Source organism: Zonotrichia leucophrys, chromosome 5 (genome assembly GCF_028769735.1).
Source record: "Zonotrichia leucophrys gambelii isolate GWCS_2022_RI chromosome 5, RI_Zleu_2.0, whole genome shotgun sequence".
Taxonomy (NCBI): Eukaryota; Metazoa; Chordata; class Aves; order Passeriformes; family Passerellidae; genus Zonotrichia; species Zonotrichia leucophrys.
In genome coordinates this window covers 37,289,266-37,300,846 of record NC_088175.1, presented here as the reverse complement: position 1 = coordinate 37,300,846, position 11,581 = coordinate 37,289,266, and positions in this window count along the sequence as shown.

Below are 11,581 nucleotides of genomic sequence, written 5' to 3'. Positions count from 1 at the left end.
TATGTGAAGAAAATATTCTCTTTTTCTATCATTAGAATGAATAGATGTTGAACTAATTCCTGCAAGAACCAGGTTTTCACTTGTGTTCTCTGGAATGTCATATGGGATTGTTTAAAATACTATTTGCTTTTACTTGGGAAAGTTAAGTATTGTAAACCCAGACCATGGTGATAATACAGGCTGTTAAAACACAGATTATGTAGACTCTGATATAATTTATAATAACACTTCATTGAAGATTTGTGGCAGAAAAGGTACTCGTATTATAATATTATTATTAACTCTATTGAAGCAGATGATTTTTTTTCATAAATATTTCTCTCCCCCAACTCTGTCACCACAGAGCTCAAAAGAAAGGGAGCTTTTTGAGACTGTGGTAAGGCAGAAATTTGTAAGGCACAGAAGCTGTATTTTCAATATTTGCAAAATTAATTTAGTTACATATGTTTTATACTGGTATAACTTTCATAGCAGCAATATCTTGTCTTAGGAATTTTCTGTTTGAATGGTTTATTAAACTTATTATACACATATGTGTGACATATACTTCCTAGATTTTCCTAAATACATATTATTGATGATTCAATGGCTATAAGACACAGGGAGATCACATGATTTTCTCATGCATGTCTTCTGCCAGGAAAGGACCACATTTGTATCTTTTGTACAGAATTCCTCCCCCTTGGAACTTTATTTTTGCTCTGCCAACACAGGATTAGAAATGTAGGACTATTAAAATAAGTACATAAGAGATTTGTGATTTCTGCTTCACTGGACTAAAATTATATATTGCACAATCCATTTTTTGTGAAGCAGATAAAGAATATCAACTAGTTTTATTGCTGGGAAAAAATGCAGTGATCAAGTGAAACCAAAATTATTAGTTCCTTTTTAAATGTAGTATATAGTGTCTGAATACCAAAAATACCCCTGAAAACGATTCACTTAATAAGGAAGCCTGAGGAACAGATGTTGCCATTGTTTTGCAAAAAATCATAAGGAAATGGAAGAGTCAAAGTTGAAAATAGTGTAGAAAGGATGTATGCATATTCTTCTGTAAAACTCATAATTTAAAAAAGGATACTTTCGCAGTATTTAACTTCAAAATTTAATTTTCTGCCTTCATAGCATTATACTGACACTAAATTTTAGGAGAGGATGTTGGACAAAAGCATGATACTGGAGAGAAACAAATAAAATACTGTCTTTAAAGAGAATGTTGATATCAGTGATGCTTTGCACAAAGTGTTCAGGGGAGTCACTGGTGAATAGCTGGACTGGACACAAACTGCAGCCCAAAGCACTGCTCCCCTATTCCTCTTCCTGCACCCCAGGCTCCTGGGTCACAGATCTTGCCAGTGAAACCAATGCAGAGAAGGTGTTCAGTAACTCTGCCTTCTCTGCATCCTCTCTCTGACACCAGATCCCTGCTCCATTTATTAATTTTCCTTAGTTTTCCTTTTGATACTGGTGTATTTGAAGAAACCCTTCTGGCTGTCCTTGACAGCCTTGGCCAGATTTAATTCTAAATGAGTCTTTGTTTTCTTGTCTTATTTCTACTTTGAAAACGTCTCTATATTAATTCCAAGTTGCCTGTCCCTCCTCCCACCTTCTTTGTATCTCCTGCTTGTGTTTGAGTAATGATGGGAGTGTTTCTTTTCATCAAAACAGGTGTCTCTTCTTGTTTTCCAATATCATGGAATTAAAAACTCCTATGTTGGCTCAAATTTAAAGATAACCTAGAAATAAATATCTGCCCTAGAAATAAATATCTGGAGGCAGCAAAACAGAATTCTTTAAGACAGAGCTATTACCAACGTAAAAATTTATAGAATTATACACTCCTTTCCCTCAAAAGAGTTCAGACTTTTATTGGCCACACTATCACAGGTGAAATTTAGTACTTAATTTTGAAGGCAGAGACTCACAGTATATTTGGAAATATTTCTCCTCTTGTCAACATATATAATATTATTATGTATATTAAATCAGAGCCAGTACATATACAGCACATATACAGTGTTCCCATCCTGCTGATTCTTTCTTCAGAAGTCACTTTAAATTATAAGGATGCATATTAAATTATACTCTCTTTGTTGCCTTATTAAATGCCACAAATTCCTGTAATGTTTTGCAGTGGTGATTTGTATTATTAAATTCAAACAGAAAAAAAAATGCTCTTTTCTGCATAAAAATCTGTTAATTTAGTTATTATATTATCTGTTTGGCCAATGCCCATAAATGTTTATGTTTTGTTGCAGTCACCAAAAGATTTTTTTTTTTGAGATGTCACCAGCTGCCATTTATCCTCAAGACATCTTTTTTCACCTCTATACTAAGAGAGAAGTGTCAGTGCACAAAAATCATCAGTGAGTATCATTAGTGTATTTGGGTTTTTATGAAGTTTCTGCTCAGATCACCTCTGACTAACTAAAATACCATCAGCCATCTGAATAGCAACAGCCAGAAAGTTGTGTAATCATAAGTCCTTATGTGGCAGATGAGTAATTTTGGTGACAATAGGCAGAAAATATTAGATGTAACTATGGTAATTTTAGGCTAGTTTAATGGGGTAACTAGAAATATTTTGAAAAATTACACTTGTTTTCTTTAAGGAGAAGTTTCTTCTGAAGATCTAAGACTCTTTTGCCTTTTTTGCTTTGGTTAATTCAAAAATGGAGTTTTATTAAAAGGTGTGCATTTATACATTGTAAACCAAAAATATTTTCCCATTATAGTGCAAATCCAAATAAAAAAAATCATGACTTTGAGTAAGGATGAGAAACTGCTGATTAAAAAATGTAATAAAAGAAAAAGCTTGCCCCTTTCCACTGTCTCATCCCTGGGAATTCTGAAGAGGTTGCAGAGGGCAAGAACAGAAAGAGAATATTCAACATCAGTATTAAAGTGTGATATTAATGTAAGCAAGTTCTCTAGAGTAATGATGATCTCACACATGATTTATAAAGCATTTTTCATCCCTATATCTCCTGTATTGCTCCTTTTTATGAGGAAAAGAACAAGAACATAATCTTCAAATGACATATAGTGAAAGGATACAAAACAGTAGTAGCAAAAAATAGTAGCTGTAAATCTTACAGCCTGTGAGCACAATTCTTTTCTTTAAAAGAGAAATTAGAAGTTGAAAAAAGAAACTTTAGATTTGTGATAACTGTGGGTCCTATATTTCCCCAAACTCTCCTGAAGTGCATCTACATTTTGTTTACTTTGTTCTGTGTTCTGGTAACAAATATTCCTTCTACTTGCTCTTTCACAGTGCCATTAAATATTCTTATTTAATATTTTTGCACCAGATTTAATTGAACATAGTGGTAATTAATACCATAAAATTAAAAATGCTCTATAGACTCAAAGTGGCAATCAGTGCAACTGTGATGTAACATAAGCAAATCATCATATTTTCCTTAGGTTCAATGTCTCAAAAAATATTTCCATTTATGGGTTGCTGGGCCATTGAAGTTTGGAAGAAAATAAAAAGTCATCACTAGTTGCAGACAAAGGCAAGAAAAGCTTCTTTTTTTCAAGGCAGATTCCCATCTTACACTTTGGAACAATTACCTACTCAACTTCCATTTTATCTCTTTCAATTGCTTCAGGAATCCACAGATGTCCATTATTCTAGCTATCTCTCAGTAGTCTGGAAGATTACATCTTTTATTTTTCTCTTCTTAGGGTATAGACCAATATATATAATTTTTGGGTGTGTCCATGCAATTATTCAGCCTGCATGGGAAAATTGGAGAATGCTAAGTCTCAGTAATCTCTTTGTAGCTCTTCTATAGCTAAGTTTCCTTTAACAAGCTCAAGTCAATAATTAGTATTTCATCCTACATGTTCAAAAAGTAAATTACTGTTCCAGAGTCCTAAATTTTTTCTGCCAAACTTTTGTTGTCTTCTCTATATAGGATGTTCATAATAAGATGAAGAGTTTGGACATTCTTTCTCTATATAGGACATTCATGAAAAGGTTAAGAGAAGTCAAAATTGCCTCGCCATCAGCACCTCAATATTGAAGTTTTCATTTCTATTTACTTTCCTTGCATTTCAAAATTTCATATTTCAGTAAAGTTAGAGTAACTTTAGTCATTAGCATATGCAATGGCATGAGAACTAATATGTATTTTTGAGCTAAGGAAGCAAAGTTTTTCCTTGATTATCATCCACTAACCTCAACCTCCCCTGACAGAATTTTAGGCCATTCCCTCAGGTCCTGTCAGGAAAGAGAAACCATCAATATTATTTTGAAATGTAAACTGAACAATTTTCATTGAGTGAAAACTGTTCAAATTTGTTCTGATTTTGCCTGTGTGCAAAAACACATTTTCTTTTGTGTTTCTCTGAAGAACTACACCTATTCTTATCAGAAGATTAAAAGGATAGATGAGGCAGCTGGCATATTCTGTATATGGATATATAGATCTGTATGCATTTCTATGAATACACAAATAGATATGTCTCTTTTTATTATTTTCCTGAAAAGGACACTAATATTTATAAATATTTTATATTTAATTATTACATCATACAGTGAAGAACAATCTGAACAATCTGTAATTTCTGTTTATTCATTATCCTGTCTTGAGGTTTTTATGAGCAGGATGGAAAAGAGGAGACTGTCATTGTAAATATAAATTATAAGTAGCTCACAACTAATTCAAACTTTAGCCTGTATCAGTGTGTGGGAAGATTTTTAAAGAGATTTTTTTACTTTTGGAGATTTATAATCCATGAAAAAAAATGCTATCTTATTTTTGTATACCCTGATTTTTCATTCCAGCATTGTATTTCACAAATAATTTCTCAGTTTGCTCCAGTCGAGACATATAATCTCAATCTGTTGCTGAGTTTTGTGGAACTGGAGTGTGTGGGTTCTGTCATACAGTCTCTGAGCATGAGTCCAATTTAGGTGTTAACTAAATTTGTTTTCTGAATGTTATGCATTGTAATGCTTAATAGTAGGTAAATAGGTTTTAAAAACTCCCTTACATTATGTTAAATGACCAAGACTCTACACAAAGTTTCACGTTAAAGAGTTATATTCAGGTCTTTCAATGTAAATTTCTTCTACAGAGACCTTAAGTCAGACAAAATTTTATTTCTCACTTTGAGAGAAATGTAGATGCACTTTGAATTTGTTTTGGGTAAAAACAGTCAGTGCTTTGTTAATGCTGGTGCTGCTGAACCGACTGGATTAATTCTGTTGTTTATGTGTGTCTCACCTCCTGAAGCCCTCAAGGGCTTTCTGCATTTATTTTTAAATACCCAGCATTTATAAAACATACAAAATAAAATACAAAGTAAGTATTAATATAAATATAAACAAGATCCGTAGCTAAATTCTAGAGATAATATGCCATCAGGGATTTGGAGGAGTAGTCTAACATATGGTAATTACATTAAGTGAACCTCAAAGAACTGGCAAGTTTAAAAGCACCAGGAAGAGAATATCAAAGTTCAACATTTACAAGTGAGGTTGAATTTCGAATATCTCAACTCCTGTTCCAGCATTTAGTCAGTTTTCTATAACAGGTAAAGATAATTAGTGAAAAGACTTTAGGTTTTGTAAACATCTCTGATATTTTAGAAACAGTTATCTATTATATGCCCATTTCCCTTATGATCCTAAAAAGGGTTACTCTCATCTAGACATTTATTTACCTATTTATTCCCATAAGAGTATGCAAGAGGGGCAGTAGAGGGGCTATGCCATTGAATAGCTGCATATTTCTCTGTACTTACTAGGGATAGAATAAGTTACAGGAAGTACTGAGGGGAAAGAAGGAAAACCTTAGCCAAAGCATAAGCCATAAAGGGATGTGTGTGACAGATAGGAAAAGGCAAGGTTATAGAAAACAACAAAACCCTTGGGAGCAGGCAAGGTTATAAAAAAGGTGAAAGCCCTTGAATTGGCCATTGCTATATATTCTCAGGTTGTGGATCTAACAGTACTTTTGAAGCTCTTCTTTTTCTCTCCTATCTTCTCCTTTTGTTTTCTTCCCCAAATATTATATTTAGCATTTCACTTTCTCATCCCTTTTTTTCTTTCCAATATATTTTATCTGTTTTTCAGGCTCAAATCTTTTATAATCACAGTATTTATACAGCTGCCCCAAGTTTTACAACTCTTAAAAAAATTGAGCAGAGGATATTATTTCATCTGCTCTTCATTTCTACAAGAGAACAATTCAAGTAATCTGTTCCATTCCATTCAAAATGCTAAACTAGCTCTTACACAAATTAAATGTCATCAGAGATATATAGCAGCTATATGTTAGAAAATTATGCTTTTGCACTTTTGTTTTGTAAGCATTTAAATATCTTTTTATAAAAGATGCAATAATCTAAATTAATGAACACCCTGATAAGTATGATGGCCATATCTTGTCTCTGAATTACAAAATTCTGTTTCATTGATAAATGAGGAGCCATCCTTTCTTTCAGATTCAAACTTTCACTGTTAAGATTGATTGTTTTTATGTAACTATTTTGTTTAGAATTTTTTCTTGTGTGTGCAAAACTAAAAGTGCTCTGAATAGAGAAAGAAAACTCCATAAAATCCCTAATGAATCTTATGTGTGTGTTATTGAAATTTATTGCTGTACTTATTAAGTGCTCTAGTAAGTGAGTGAAATATTGCATTGATGGCATTCAGACTTTAATTTTGGTTACCTGGATTTACAAAACTTGTGCAAACAAATTGCTGCATGCAAAAGCACAATGAATTTTATTTAAGTGTTTTTTGAATTTCTGAGTTTTAGTGGTTTATGGACTCACGATGGATATTGCTGCATTATGACAAATTCTGAATCCCCAGCAGCATCTTGGCAAGAAAAATCTACATTCCCTGTGCTCATAATGGGAGCACACTAAAAGCCACTATCTCTTTCCTCCTCTCAGTAAAGCCAGACTAATATTAAAGAAGCTCTAAGTGTTTAATAGGAAAGGAAAGCTATTATATCAAGATCTTAAATTGTTACTAGATTTTACTAAGTGGAAATTATCTCCCACACTCTTCACTTTTAGGCCTTGTGTTATTTTGTCCTGCGACAGAAAAACTGTCACAGCTTGAAGGTTCCAGTGGGACAGAGAATAGAATGGAATGAATGAAAAAAGAAATTAAAATAAGAAACTTTTCTCAATATTAAGAGAAGAGGATGGTCATTGTATTGCCATTTATGGTTTCATTTTTGGATTATACTTTCAGCAGTGAAATTGATTTTATTTTTTCTGCTGTTAAGATTAGGGATAGTTTGTGTACCTGTAAACAGATTTTTATTTCTCTCCTGTCTGCATTCTGCCCAGTACATGTCCGATGGCAACTATATTTAGTCATATGATTTTATTCATCAAAGTTTATGGATATGATGTAATTCAAGAGTGGCACTCCTATTAGTGTGTGTAATAGAGACGCAGACAGACAAATACTGTTGTTACCAGTGCTGTAGACTGATCTGTGTATTTAGAAAGGAGAAAAGCAACTGTTTAAAGGTAGGAATTTATATATCGTTCACCTGGCCTCTGTGTCTGAATTAAATTCTGATGGATCCAGGTTTTCTAAATGGATTCCACACCTAGTTCTGTCCACTCAGAAGCCAGGCCATACCATGAGAGAGTGGCAAGTGCAATGAACACAGCCCATCCCACTGTACAACATCTGCATAAGTTATCAATCTTTGCCTGTGGCTTTTTGAGGCAAAAAATAAGAAGCCCTCGAAGTTCTGTCTCTGTTCACATGTGAGATATTGCCACGTATTCTAAGTCATCTCCCAGAGAAATTGCTTTGAAAAAAGACTGTTGGGTCTAGTCATCAGTTAGAGGAAGAACAATTTAAATCAATGTTCTTTTGGAAAACCTGATAAATTTATTCAAAACAGATTAGAGGAAATTAATAAAGCCCTCCGGTTGTCAGGGAAAGTAAGCAGTTTAGCAGTAAGGTTTTATGTCCAGGTGGGTAGTCAGCTACAAACCCTTCTGCCATAAATTATGAATTATCTGAATACTTTATCATAATGCCTCAAGAAAATGTTTGTAACTGAGAATATGTTTTTACAAACACTGAAAAATTGCCTTTTGTTAGCTCAATAGCTCCATTAAGCTGGGAATTGTGAAACTAGAGTTATTTGCATACTCATTTACTAGCAAATGTATCAACTTAATAGTTATGATGCTTTTCCATAAGTTAAAGACACCTCAATTCATTTACATACTTTTCAAATCTTGATTCTGCTATACCCATAATCAGTCTGTTATAAAACCTGTTCTGAGTCCCAAATGACATTAAGGAGTTTGTCACAAGAGAGACATATGTAATGAGCAGTATACAAGATAGCATTTCTAGTGAACTTTTGGCAATGAGCATGTAGACATCATCAGGACATTACTGGGAAAAAAAAAAAAAGAAAATTTAGAGCAGCCTTTATGATTGCTCAGTAATTTAAAGACACTTAGAGGGTTTGGGTTTTTTTCTGGTTCATCTTCTTTACTTTTGGAATATGTGGAAGTTTGGTGCATTTCAGCATATTTTTTTTTAAGTACATGAGATTTTACAACTAAGTGAAAGGGACCAGTACCAGGGCCCTCTCTTCTGCCCCTACACGATACTTATATCCTCAAAAACTAGAATCTGTTGGAATTGACCATGTTTGCCAAAGACAGTAGAGTTAAAATTTGTTTTCCTTGAAGTATGAAGAAGTTGATACCTGGTTAGAAGATGTCTAGTTCCTAAGTTCATAGCTAAAGCATATACTTCATACTTGAATGTGTATGGAACAAGAAAAGGCAAGTAAAAACTTGTGAAGTGTATCTAGGAGTGAACTGGGCAGAAAATGCTTGGAAGAACACATGGACACAACACAAACCTACAGGAAAACAAAGTTTTGCTCACTCTACTTTTGCAGCAGAATGACTTATGGGTCTTTTTTATTTTTTTTTATTTTAACAAACAAGACTATGAGTAACTATCCAAATTACGTCTTCAGAAATACCAGAGGTGAGTCATGTATGCAAAATGCTCTTTCTAGAAGAAGGTATTATGGCCAAGATTTATTTTATTTTCATCCCAGATTCTTTAAATAAATTGCTACTATGTAGAAAATATTTTACTTCCGTATAAGGATCAAAGATGAGCATTTTTCTTAACATACAGATATTGTAAGACCATTTTTTAGAGCATGTCTTATGTGTATCAGTCCATCACTTAATGGAAGAAAAAAAAGACTTGTCTCATGGCATTTCTTCTTTTTACTGACTGAAGTCTATCTTGTGCATTCAGAAAGATTTGTAAACCCCTCCCCTTGTTCCAGAAGATAACTGATACTAAAAGGAAGAGCTTACATATCCAAATTTAATTGATAATTCTAGCTTTTGTGGATTTTTCCTGTGTGATGCAAGTGTGTTATTATTTTATGCTGGTTGGTGTTTTTGGTTCTTTTTAGTGATGTACCAGCTTTACTGCATTCCTCCATCTTTATAAAAAAGCAAGAAAGTCTGATTTTGTTGGTTATAAGCACAAAGTTAATTTAGCACCATAGTAAGGCACCTTCCAAATTAGTCTGCTTTTACCTGCGCAAATTTTCACTTTTCTGTTTTTCCTTCTGTGCAAGGCAAGTGCATCTCAGGCAAGTGAATATAGTAGAGTATAAATAATAGAGTGTTTGCTTCCTACTTGCATTTATCTTGGTAGAGCTACAATAATATTGGACAAAGAGATTGCTACAGATTACTTTTGGATTGCCCTTTAAGCAGTATGACTTTGCATAAACCATGCATTTTGGCAAAGTCTGCTACAGGCATTATTTGGAAAAAAATAGATTAAATACTTTTAAATGTACTGAGGATCTTTGTTGCTTGTGCAGAATTTTCCTGCTATTGGCAGAAGTTTCATATTGGCCCTTGTTTCAACAATAAATCATGTTTCAGACTGCCTTCCTTGCAGAGAGTGCCAAAGTCTTTTTGCTCTCATGCAAAAGTGTGGTTCATGGCTAGCTGTCCTTGTGTCTATGACACAATTCACTGGGAACCATGATAATCTTTGGCATTACTTTTGTAACTCATACAGAAGGAGGGTAAATATTTCTTCAGACAGATATCAAGGCACCAAGAAGTCTAATTTACTATGGGACATGAGAATTTAGCCAATGGCTATTTAAAACAAGAAGTGTGAGCAAAGATGATTGTTCTCTTGTCATCAGTGATTAAGGAAAATTTAGGACAAAAGGAGTAGGAAAATGGAAGACTAGAACTTGAAAGACTACAGTTTAAACTCAAATGTCTTTTTTTTCCATTTAATTTTATATTATTAAGGGACAATGAGCTACATGAAAGCAGCTACGTTGTTCCTCCATGTTTTAGTTTTATTCTTCTTGTTTTTCTAAGTTCAGTTTAAGAGAAAGGAAAACCTTTGATAATGGAGAACTCTGCTGAAACAGGAAGACCTTCATTGTTTTTTTTTTCCAGTTATTAACCCAGTTGTTCTAATACAAATAGAAATATGCTCAATAGATTTAGGGGGCTAATCCATGGCTTAATCCATATGTGAGTTCTTAGTTGGACATCTAGTCAGAGATTTAAGAAATCATTTGAAACAATATGTATTTACATTTAAAATTTTTAAAGAATTATGGTTTTTTACCAGTATTAATTTTGATTGTTAAAGTGGATCTTTCTTTTTGGGAATATAGAAATAGAGACTGAGAAAATAGTTATGAAACTTAGTCAAGTATATTTTAGTTTCTTTGTGTTTAGGCAAGCACAAGAGACCTTTTAAATATGCATAGAGATCTATTGGCTGCTGAAGATAAATTTGTTTGAGATGTGATTTCATGTCATGAGGACTAAAACCAAACAGTACTATAACTTTAGTCATAAGAAAAGCTTTAAAAATATCAGCTTTTGGCTCCATTCCTCATGTACTATGAAAAGGTGAATTGTCTCATAGCTCAGACACACTATCACTTTCTGGAGTACAAATATATTCAGGTTAAAATGACTGTTAAATCACAAATCTTTATGGATTTTGCATGGCCCTAACCAGTTACCTCTATATTACTGTGTTCAACTTTGACAAACATCTACCACTGACTTTGAAATTCCAAGAACAGATGATTTATGTTAGAAGTTATTTCTGATGTAATTTCACATCTCTTTATTCATACAGCATGAGGTCATGACAGAGCTATCTTCATCTGAACAGAATGTTAAGATGATTATTACCTTGGGATTTTGAAAGTGACAGATATTTGTTTTTTCTTGCTCGTTTTATTCAAGTGGTCAGGCTGAAATAAATATAATCTGGAACATTTCTGTGGTTTCTCATCCAGGGATAAAGTAAAAGTACATTTATGTGAAAAGTATACAAGTACGGTTATGCAATCCCTCAAAGGTTTTTAACTAAGAGAATGTAAGGCTATAATTTTGCCTTGACTAATTTTTAAAGCTAAGCTTAAATTAAAAAATATCTATTTGTATCATTATTTATTTTTATATTAGCTACTTAGATTAAACAATGAGAAAGCAATGAAAGTTTAGAAAGCTAAGAACAATTTTTTTGGAGTGGAAGATA